This window comes from Xiphophorus couchianus, chromosome 14, assembly GCF_001444195.1.
Source record: "Xiphophorus couchianus chromosome 14, X_couchianus-1.0, whole genome shotgun sequence".
In the NCBI taxonomy this organism is placed as follows: domain Eukaryota; kingdom Metazoa; phylum Chordata; class Actinopteri; order Cyprinodontiformes; family Poeciliidae; genus Xiphophorus; species Xiphophorus couchianus.
Genome location: NC_040241.1, coordinates 18,222,155 through 18,233,806, shown reverse-complemented (window position 1 = coordinate 18,233,806; position 11,652 = coordinate 18,222,155). Strand labels below are relative to the sequence as shown.

Genomic DNA, 11,652 nt, shown 5'->3' with positions numbered 1-11,652 from the left:
GACAAACATCAGAGCAGCAGATGGAGATGGACCAGTAACTCACACAGTTTCATCTCTCACTGCTGCAACCAAATACACATTCACTCTCTTCCAACAGATTTACCTTATTTTTCACATAAATTCAAATTTGCAGTGGTTTTAATGACCTTAATGTCACTGTAGAACTTAAAAAATATTGTCCAGACTTTTGTTTTGTAAAACCTGCAATTATTAAGTCTTTCTGTTGTTAATTTGTGTCCACAACACAATTAACTTGTGTTGTGGACAAGTTAATTTTGAAATTTAAAAAATAAAAGAAAATGAAATCACCCCAATATGTTTTTCTTTTCTCTTTTCATGTCCACAAAACCGACTTGCTTAAAACTTAAAACTTCATCAACCATCAAACAGGTCCAAGTGAGTAAATAAAAATCATTTTTTGTTTTTCTTTATATTTTTGCTGTTTGGAAACGTTTTGCCACATAAAAATATTGAAGTTAGAATTTTATTCAAAAACAAGTATCGCATTACTTTTATTAATATGCAAATTAATATATTTCTATTATGTTAGTGAATTATAAATCTCTAATTTTTGTTACCAACAGATTATGTTTTGGGATTGAATCTGAGGTTGGAGCTTCCCAGCACAATGACAGAATCAGAGATGGAAGATGCTTTGATAGAGCTAATATCTATTTAAATTTGTTTTATGTCTGTTTGTGTCTTTATTAACCTTTGACTCATATGTGTGTTTTTCAATCCAGCACCTCAGAAAATATAATCTGCCGCCACAGCTTACTCTGAAAATCGTTTCTTCCAAACCATGAAATCACCGGGACATCAAATTCTGGATAATTCATCTGTAACATTGTTTCCTTTCCCTTAAATAACATGAAGTTTATTTTATGTACCAATTTCTAAATTCTGGAATGTTGTCATTTTACTGATTTGATTTTCTTTTGTGAGATATTTTAATCTATTTTTGTTTACCAAGAACTGAATTAAGAATTTCTTGTATTTTCATTAATAATTTGTGTACATTTTTTCTATGATTGTGTTGCCTCTAAATACAGTTTTAGGGATCAATGAATTGGTTTCTTTTTATTGAAAAAAATATGTTAGTCGAAATACTGAAAGCTAGATGCAGAAGCTTGAAAAAAAACATGAAAACAAAAACTTAGGTATGTGACAAAGTAAAAGTATGAAGAAGCAAAACTTAAGTCAGTGTGACTCCATTTTGCTCCCCTGGCCATTACGTGAATGTGTTATTCTGATCTCCCACCACCAGGTGGCGGTGTAAGTATTTACCACAGGTTTCAGTGACACAGAGATCAGTATTTTGGTCCTGACAGTGACAACCAAACTATGTGACAGCCAGTATGAGGTAATGAGAGTTCTTTAAAACTATTTGAAGCCGAAGCTATACTCAGAACCCGTTTTAAAACAGATATTTCCTGTAACTCAACCCTTTCAGTTTATTATTGTCACCTCTTGTTCTTAGAAGTAATGCCTCACAAACAACTGAACTCATGACAGATTTAGGAGACAACATAACCAAATGTGCAAAATGTGTCTTTGTGTTTCTGTTCCTTATTCTATTACTCTGAAGAACAGATGGCACACATTTGAAACACTATTAACTTTATGCTTTACAATATGATTTAATTGCAAATAATTAATAATAGGACCACTAAAGTAAACTCAGTGATCAAACCAAAGCTAAGCTCAGTGTGAAAACAGAAATAAAACCAACATTTGTTTATAACATCTCTAATATAGAAATGTTAGTCGAGGTAAATAATTTGAATATATTTTAATACAAAGATTTGATGCAAACTGTTTGAAGTTAGAGTTTCAATGTGAAAAGAAGAAAATGCTGGCTAAACCCAGATCTATGATGAGATAATCTGCACAGATTTACTCTGTCAGCTTGCTTGTTCACAAAAGCATGGATGATTTAAGTTTTTGTTTAATGTGTCTGTTTTCTGTTTCACTATAGTTTTCTTTCTTTTACATTTTACAGAGCTTTATTGTGGAAAATCAATACTTTATTTGGATTTTCAGAGATACTTCATTGTTAAGACAATACTCATCTGTCTCTTTCTCTGTTTAAATCATTATTAAATTTGCTGTTCCAAGTTGATTACCTTGTTACATTAGACTTAATTGTTCAGGGCATGTTAGTGTTATTAGTTTTCTCTGTTATTTTAAACTAATTTTAACTATCTTCTATAGATTTTCTAAGCTTCTAAATAAAATATGTGTTCTGTCCTTCCAGCTTCTTTAGCTTTCTGTTTGGATCTTCCAACTATTTCACTGCAACAAATGAAACAGCTTTACCAGACATTATTTTGGTAAATTATATCTTGTGATAAGAAGTGGTTTGTGGGTTCATTTAAAGAGATGTTCTTTTTATCATATTTATCTTTGAAACATATTTATGCTCCAACATGCTCAAGGTTATCACTCTGTCTTTGTAGTAGCAGATGAGCCCAACAATCCAGCCTCTAATCCAGTTTAACACCAAGATATTTACATTTTACTCATGGTAAAAATGTTTGACCTTTTTTGTCTTTTCTACAATTTATAATGACCCAATTTATTTAGTTTTCTTCAAGGTTGTTCTCACATCATGGATTTAAGCATTTTGCCAATTTTGCACAAAGTTTCTTGTTCACCTCTGATAGACCCAGAAAGCTGCAAAATAATCTGAATATTTCTACAGATGACTGGATTCTGACTTTTACTAGAAGTTTGACATTGAGTGAAAACACTCAGAGTACAATCTCCTCTGCTGCTCCTGTGCTGCTGACGACCTGCTTACATGACTTTTTAGTCTCACAAATTATAATATTGGCAATAGACTTTTGATTTAAGAAAGCCTTAATGCAAAGTGAATTTCTATGAACTCTAGTGTTGTTAAATACTGGTGCATCCAATGACGTTTCTCTGCTTTGTTGCCTGATATCTTTTGTTTTCAAAATACGCTCATCCTCATTCCTGTACTGTCAGATGTTGGTAACTGATTGCCAGACCCACCTCAAATACCTATAAACATGCAGTACTTCTCAGGATTTTGTTAAGGTGTGCTTTGCAGCTTATAGGTTATTAGCTTGTATAAGTTGTGAAATGCATTCATAGTGTTTGGATTTAGAAGATATTATCTGGATACTTTATTTTTTCTCAAGGTTTTACTGATGGATTTCAGGCTCATCCTGTTTGGGCTCACAGGTTGGTATCTTATTCTGACTTCTAATAATATTTTTTCTTTTGGTTATTTTTTCACAATGGGAAACTAAGACAGAGAGGAAATGTAAGACAAAAGTTAAAATCAAGTTGTGTGTTTAAAATGTGCAGGTGCACTGTGACTTCCTCAATACGCTTTTAATAGCTTCTTCAGAGACCTGATTCACTCAGTTTTATCTTATGATTTGTGTTAAGTGTGATAAGACAATGTGTCTGTACGTTGATTATAATGACCCAAAGTGTCATTTAAAATGAATAAACCTTTTATACATATTCAAATGGATCTTTTGATTTACAGGGATTGCTCATTGCAGCCATGCACACATTGATTTTTCAAAGTTCTTCTCTAATACAATGCATATTATACTATATTTTAAATAAATCAAAAGTAATCTTAAAACAGAAATGCAAAGAGAAATTCAATGGAGTAACTTATGACCTTTAGGGTTCTCATTTTGTATTTTCTGTGAATTTCTTTTGTTGTTAATTATTCACACGCTGTCAGGTATTTCCATTATATTGTTACTCCTCCCTGCTCACTTTTACTTGTGGTTAAAGAATCAGGAAATAAAATGTTGCCCCACAAAAGTTAAATGCCAACATGAAATGTAATTGAAAAACTAAATAAAATCGAAAGGTAGAGCTATGAGGAATGAAGTCCAACACAGGGCCAAATTATCAGCAAGTTTGATGAACCACGGTGAGGGGAAGAAGCAAGGTCGGGTTTAGCAGAATGTTCTGAAAAAGTACAGATACAACCAGGATGTATACGCTGGGAAAATATCAGGAGATTTAAGGAGGAGCAGCAACATGTGAATGAGCCGCAACAGGCAGAAGATTGAGCTGAATGAGCAGCCGACTGTCTGGGTGACCTAAATAAGAAAGCAATTATTTGTTGTAATTGCTATTGAGAAATTGAAAAAGGTTAATTAAATAACTGAATTTAATGTTTAAAAATACAGACACTTTAAGTTCATTTTGTTTTATTATGATTACAATTTCTTGCTTTATGAACTACATGCTGGTTTCAGTTTTAACATTTTCTTCAAAGACACAAAAATTATTACAACTATTTAGCTCAATAGCAATCCAACACAATATATGTATAAGAAAATCATTACAGCAAGATAAATTGAACTGAATCTGGTAAACAAAAAGTCAGACACCTGAACCAATAGTGAGACAAAAATAGATTCACGAATGATATAAGATTATTTAAACAATCTCTTAGAAAATGTTGTCCAAGATAAATAAATGTTGCTGAAAACAAATATACAATTTAAAAGAACAGACAGAAGTAAACATTCTGCATAGCAACTGGGCTGATCCAAGATGTCATCCTTGACTTTCTTCATCGCTTATGGTTTGATGATGCGAACTGTCATGGAAAACTTTGATAGACCATGTGCTTTGAGGTACTGGAAAACAAAACAAACCCTCTTACCACCAAATAATGTTAAGGCTATTTAAATTCATGTTAAACAATAAGTAAAACCTACAAAAATATAAACTTTTTCAAAGGTTAGCCTCACCTCTGCTAAAACCTCTTCCATCTCTGATTGTGACAGTTTTCCTTGAGAAGTAAATTGTACTTTCATTCTAGTGACATAACCTGTTGACCCAGAAACAAATGATAAAAAGGTTAGCATTAAATTATGTTAACATAATGTAATCATTTACATGAACATCTGTAGCATTTTCAACTACAGTACAGCAACGAACAATGATATAACAATGGTTTTAAGTGTATTGGAAAAAAGCATTACCATTTAGTTACCAGTAAGACATTAAACTAATGTTAGCACAGCATTTCCTGGAGAGATCTCATTGGCAGCTGGCCATGTAAAGAAGCTGCTATTTCACTAATAAGTGTTTTTGTCTAATGTAGTAAATGTAGCTGAGACAATTTTTATTAGTTCTTCTGTATTTTTTTGAACACTTCTGTTGCAGTTTTTAGTTTTAACTTCTGGGCATCAAAAGGTTTACGACTATTTCTGTTCTGGCTTTAAGATTCCTACCTTGTGATGTAACTTGCGTAATGTGCTGGTAAATAAGATGTGCTAAGATTTTTTTTTTAAAACTTGAAATTTACTAGAAAGTGAAAATTGTTGCACCTTATGCATTGAGGCTTTTTTCTGCTTCAGGATGCAGCACAAAGCATGACCAAGACAATAAATCGACAATCGACTGCACCTCATGCTTTTGTGCTTCAGATATATGAATGTCGGCTTTTACTTGTCACAATTTTATGGTACTTTATTAAAAGTGACCTTTTATGCTTCCTTGAACAGGTTAGGATATTGTCTATGGGATTTGCAAAATATCATATTTTTTGCACAAAAAAAACTCTTAGGTAATGAGGTTTCAGTTTTATCAGTTCTTGTTTTGAGCTCCTCCTTTCAGAAAGAGATGCTTTAGGGCCTCTTGTCACTGTAAATCCAAATAAGCTGCTGCTGGCCACGCCCCCAACTCCACTTTTACACTCACATATGAAAATGGCTGCAAACGGATGGTCAATTATACAACCGTACATCTTTGAAAAGCAGAAATACAACCTCCTGCACAACCAACAGGAATGCAGCAGGAATGTGCCGATTTCTAATGTTACATTTCAAATGTTTTAGAAACTGCTAATACTTCAGACACCACAAAATATTAACTTATTGCCAAAAACCAGCTGGGTGTTTTTTTTTTTTAAGAGTGTGGGATATTTTTAGAAGCAGTTAAGACCCAAATGGAAGAACACAAATGTGCAAAATATCAATTTTACATAATGCCCCCCTCTGTATTAGTAACCTCCCTAGTCAGAGAAGTATCTATGTGCAGGTGAGACAATATGTTGATATTACACCTATTGGTTGTGGACAGAACAAATCTGTTTTTTTATGGAAGAGTGGCAAGACTGTTGTTGGATTGTCAAGATAATGCCAATTGAAATCACCTTGATAGTTGACCACAAGAGGGCGCTCAAATGGTATGTGAAAAATTGCTACTGCAGGACAAAATCCCTAAGCTTGCAACCAGAACAACATCACAGGTTTTGATAAAATATGTTAGATTGTGCTATACATAACTGTTTACAATTATTATTACCAGTTGCCCCAATATTACCATTGTTTTACTGTGTTGTTGTAGGAAAATCTTAAAGTTTATTATGCTACCTAAAAATGAAATGTTGATTGTAAAATTTGTTGTTCATTAAAATAATTGTATTTATTTTAGTCCTCGGGACATCAAATTTGATATTTGTTTGCTTTCATAATATAAAACTTTATCAAAATGCAACAAACGGATTTCATAAATAGGGTTACTTATGAAAAAATAACTACCAGGTATCTTACAAATGAATTTACTTACGTGTTTCTTTAGCTGAAAGTGGATCAGATTCCAGCATGATAGAGGTTGTCAACATGAAAATGAGAATATATATGGATGAATTAACATCAACCATCCAATCATCTAACCGATACTGTAAAAACATTTCTGGGATCAAGAAGATTTGAACTATGTTAAGTAAAATATAATTAATCTAACTACTTAACTTTGTGGCAGTTATGTATTTAAATCTGAAATAAAACTGTTTGGAGTAAAATATACTTATTTGAGTTTTTTAAAAACTAAATAAATTTGATGATATACATTTTGTTACAGAATTTAGTTTAAATCAACAGATTTTAAGTGAAAATCACTTCCTGTGAAAATCTGCCTTTTAGCAGTCGGACATTTTTATAAAGACGACTTATCCATCGACTATTGAGGAGAATATAAATACTCAACATACCATTTTTAAATAAGATCTAAATAGAAAAAAAAACATCTAAACTGTTTGTCAAAATTGATTGAACTTTTGTATTATATACACTCATAAACCAACATCTTGATACAAGTTTAGATTTGAAAATAATTTTAAATCTAAACTTAATAATTTTGGTTTATAGTTTTGATATCTGACTGGTCTCTTGACTCTTAAATGTATGGTGATCAATACTCAATTTGTACCCATCTATACATAATAAAGAAGTAAATTATCTCACCAATGAAAGCTACAAGTTGTACTCCACTGCTTCTGATGTTCTCAAACACAGAGAAGAGAGTGAATGTGTATTTGGTTCCAGCAGTCAGAGATGAAACTGTGTGAGTTACTGGTCCATTTCCAGCTGGTGCTCTGATGTTTGTCTCTTTGCCGTTAAACTGGAGAACAAAGCTGACATTGTTGTTGAGTTTATTCCACTGCAGGGTGATGCTGGTCTTATTTTGTCCCGACTTTGTAAATCCTTCTGCATTTTGAGGAGCTGATAGAGGAAAATGAGATGTTCAGAAATGATACAGCTTAGATTTTTGCAGTTGGGTTTTCTTGCATATCTTTGAGTTTCCAGTATCTTAATTGTTGCTTGGAGAAAAAAATGCCCAGGTCAATCAAACAGATATGTAGAGCAAAGGGAATTTATGATAGCTTTCTTCTGCCATCCAAGTTTTGAACAGATTATTCATCTTTTCACCTTACAAAACTACATCAAGTTGCTTTATGTTTTCAACCATCTATATAATTCTTTTAGATGTCTAGAAGTCTTTCTCAGGGTTTTCCCCCATTTGTACCTCATTCAAATGATTCAAACATAGTGCATCAAAAGCTGACTGCTTTTGATGCAAAAAAAAAAAAAAAAAAGTGGCTCAGCTCCGATGGAGTTGCTCCCGTCTCTGAAGGTGAGCTTAGTAAACTAAAGATAAATCTTGATTAAGTTGTTTGCATAGGGATCTCATTTTTGCTATCATGATCCACATCTCATAGGGAATGGTTGAAGCAAAGAAAGTCTGAATATTTATTCTTAACAGCTCATGGTACAAGTAGCATGTTCTGATTGGTGAAACATATAATGAGCTTAAGATGAGGAAGAAGGAGCAATTAGTCATGATTCTCTGTTTTACAGTAGTTTTTAGTTTATTGTTTGAGCTCAGCAGCAACCTACATATATAGAATTATAAACATTGTGTATAAAATAATGTTATTATAGTCTGTATGTTTTCAAAAATAAAGACAAGCTAGATTGAGCTTTCTCATCAAAATGACACCTAAGGAAGGAATGATCATGTGAAAAGTTACAAGGATGCAGTGAAATATCTTACCTGTGACAGCTGTAAGTTGTACTCCACTCTTTCTGACATTCTCTAACACAGAGAAGAGAGTGAATGTATATTTGGTTCCAGCAGTGAGAAAAGAGACTGTATGGGTCACTGGTCCATCTCCATCTGGTGCTCTGATGTTTGTCTCTGATCCATTAAACTGGAGAACAAAGCTGATGTTGTTGTTGATTTTATTCCACTGTAGAGTGATGCTGCTCTCATCTTGTGTCAGTACTCTGAAGGGTTGAGGTTCTAACACAGATAGTTACAATAGGTGTTGCTATATATATATATATATACAGTATATACAGTATATATACTCTATATATACTGTATATATACTGTATATATATATATATATAATTCCTTACATTAAATTAAATGTACAACAGTACCTGTACAATATGCCAGGTTGCAAACAGGCTGTTGAAGTTTGTAGACATAGTATCCAGAACAAAGTTTGATCTGGATAGTGTGTGTGGGAAAATAGCAGCAGGAACCATACCAAGCATTACACACAGTGCGAGTTACTATTTCATTAAGCTGGACTGGATGAGTCCCGTTTATCCATAAAGGAGCATGAGTTCCACATCTTCGTTCTGCTACACATTTCTCTGGCATCTGAGCGCTGGTCTGACCCAAATAAAAGCGATACCAACCACTCCAGACAATGTTTCCGTCACAGTGTAAGATTGAATTATCCGTGTTCTCTGTTGAACGCCAGGCATCATTCACCACAGTGTAGTTCACACAGGGGTCAAGGCATTGAACAACTCCATTGGTGGTGATGCACTCTGTGCCAGAAGCACAACACTGACAGCCAGTACAAGAAGCTTCAAATAGAATATGTGGGACAAAACAGAAGATGAACTTTAGAGGTTTAAAGGCACAAAATACTTTTGTTTTTATTTTGACCTGTGGTCAGATTTTGATATCTTCCTATTCTTGTTATTACTAACTAATGACACATCCTGAGAGGTACATGTTGAATTCCAATTGCAACATATTTTTCTACAGAGACTCAAATCCTGCTGTGGACAAAGATCAGACAGATCTCAGTCCATTTAATTTTGAAACTGTTGCTCCTGTTAGGTTTAAGAAACCACACTGCAAATGAAGTAGTTTAAGTAGTTGTTACACAGCAAGTTTTAGAGTTGGTTAAATGAGAAAATTATTCCCCAAATCTTTTCTCAAACTTGGTTTATAATACTTTTAAATGCTTCATAATCTCTGTCTTTTACTTTCTTCTACAGCTAAAAGGCCGCCTTGAACGACCAACCAACAGACTGCAGATACAACTAACAGATTTCTGGTGTGAAAACGTCTGTAAAGTCTTACCATTTGCTGCAGAGACCAATGAAGCTGTTTGAAGAAACACTGCCATCAAAACAGAAATAAAATATGAAAACAGCAAATCAGTGCAGTTGCAACTAGATATTTATATACAAATTAAAAACAATTGGCTAAATCCCAGAATATTGAGAACATTTTTATAAATTTAAGCAAGTCAACTAAACGTTGCATACCGTCAAACTGTTAAAGAAAACTCAGAGGAGGATGTCATTGGTCCGTTAGATCAGAGTTTAATGGAGTATTTTAAAACATGCCGCTTAAATGTGACATCATGCAAAAAGTTAAACAAATCAGTCAAGCTACCATAAACAAAATAAACAAATCTGGTTCGTCCGAGACTTTGTAAAGAGGTTTTAATGGTTTAGTTTTCCACAGTGAAATGGGTTCCCTGCCAACATTGGCAAAAAAGTTACTGTATTGATGTAGTCATCATAAAGCCCTGAAATAAGCTTAATATCAATAGGTTTGTCCAAGCTACAAACAGAAGTAATGGCCAGCATCTCTAAACAATTTACCATTGTGGTTTCAAGAATAATTCTAACAAATAATATGGAAATACATACAAACATCTAAAAACGATGAAAATTAAGAAACTGTTCCTAATTATTGAGAAATTAGGAACGGTTTTAGATATGCTAATGTACCTAAAAGATGAGAAAATGTTTAAAGAGATTTAATGTCAAAGAGGCCAATAAACCTTTTTTTGCTCAGCAAATATTCAAGTTTGGTTTTGACTTGAGTTCATCTGGACAAACATCCTGTCCATCAAGGCTGTGAGAAAAAGCAAGATGAAGAGACAGAACATGTAAGCAGGTCTCTCCTGGGATTTGAAACAAGGAGTTTCTTGCATTGAGGGGAAAGTGGTAGTAACATATCCACAGTGTGCATGTGGAAAATTAACACAGTTTAACTTTCGTCTTTCTTTTCCGCTGTGCAAAAATGTAAAGACAAATGATTATCAGAAGCCAGCATAAGAAAACAGACACAAACCTGAGAGCCCAAACAGGATCAGCTTGTAATCCATTAATTAAAGTCTGAGATAAAATAAAGTATCCAGATAGTTTCTAAATTCAAATACTAAATGCACTTCAAAACAAAGACAAGCCGATAATGAGCTTCAAAACTGAAAGACACACCTAAAAGCTTGTGTTTCTCTGCATGTTTGAAGTTATTACAGATGGGTGTGGCATTCCTGGGAGAGATGCATCTTTACAGCTTCCAGGATATGTGGAAGCTGAATAGAATAAGGAAATGATGAAAGCAGAACAGTGTCGTTTGAATTACTACTGTTTAACATTTCTACATTACAACCATTATTAGATTGGTTTTATTGCCAACATTATAGTTTATGAGACTAAAAGTTGAGTGTCTGACCAGGAGGTCAACATTTTAGGAGAACCACAGGAAACTGTACTCTGATCATGTTTTTTTACTCTAAACATGTCAGATTGCCAGTAAAAGTCGAGTCCTATGTAGAAATATTCAAATGAATTTTCCGTTTTCCGGGTGTATCAGAGATCAACAAGAAACTTTGTGCAAAGATTGGCAGAATCTAATTACAACAGTTTTCAGTCATTCATTGGAAATATCTTTTTACATTCAAGTAGTTTATATTAAAGCTTTATTTATGTTAAAATATACCCTAAAATGATTCTTTACTATTTGATTTATCTTGACTTATCTATGTGTTATACACATCTGTTTAATTTCTTTCATTTCTCCAGTATGTTTATTTGTAGTGGTGGTTTGAACAGTTTACTTCAGCAGTCCTGAGCATGTCTACATGCTATTGTCATTCTCAAAAATAAATAAAGATCTGTTTGAGTGAAAACATCTATCTTTCCTCAAAAACTAAGAGTGACAGTTAGAGGAAACTCCTTTTTCCTTTTCATTTAATTTTTCCATTATCAGTACTTTATACTACAGTTAGATCATCTAAAACTATTAAAGCTG

At 33.3% G+C, this 11,652-nt stretch overlaps 2 long non-coding RNA genes across 2 annotated transcripts; both read right to left on the bottom strand.

The window, feature by feature from the left end:
* Positions 1-964: 964 nt before the first annotated feature.
* On the bottom strand, positions 965-4,198 carry LOC114157381 (uncharacterized). Its single transcript, XR_003598137.1, has 2 exons — positions 2,203-4,198; positions 965-2,082 (listed from the first exon to the last, which is right to left on the bottom strand). It is a non-coding gene; the product is annotated as an uncharacterized LOC114157381 (long non-coding RNA).
* Positions 4,199-4,226: 28 nt separating this feature from the next.
* Positions 4,227-7,253, bottom strand: LOC114157378 (uncharacterized). Its single transcript, XR_003598134.1, has 3 exons — positions 6,583-7,253; positions 4,758-4,837; positions 4,227-4,643 (listed from the first exon to the last, which is right to left on the bottom strand). It is a non-coding gene; the product is annotated as an uncharacterized LOC114157378 (long non-coding RNA).
* Positions 7,254-11,652: the final 4,399 nt, after the last annotated feature.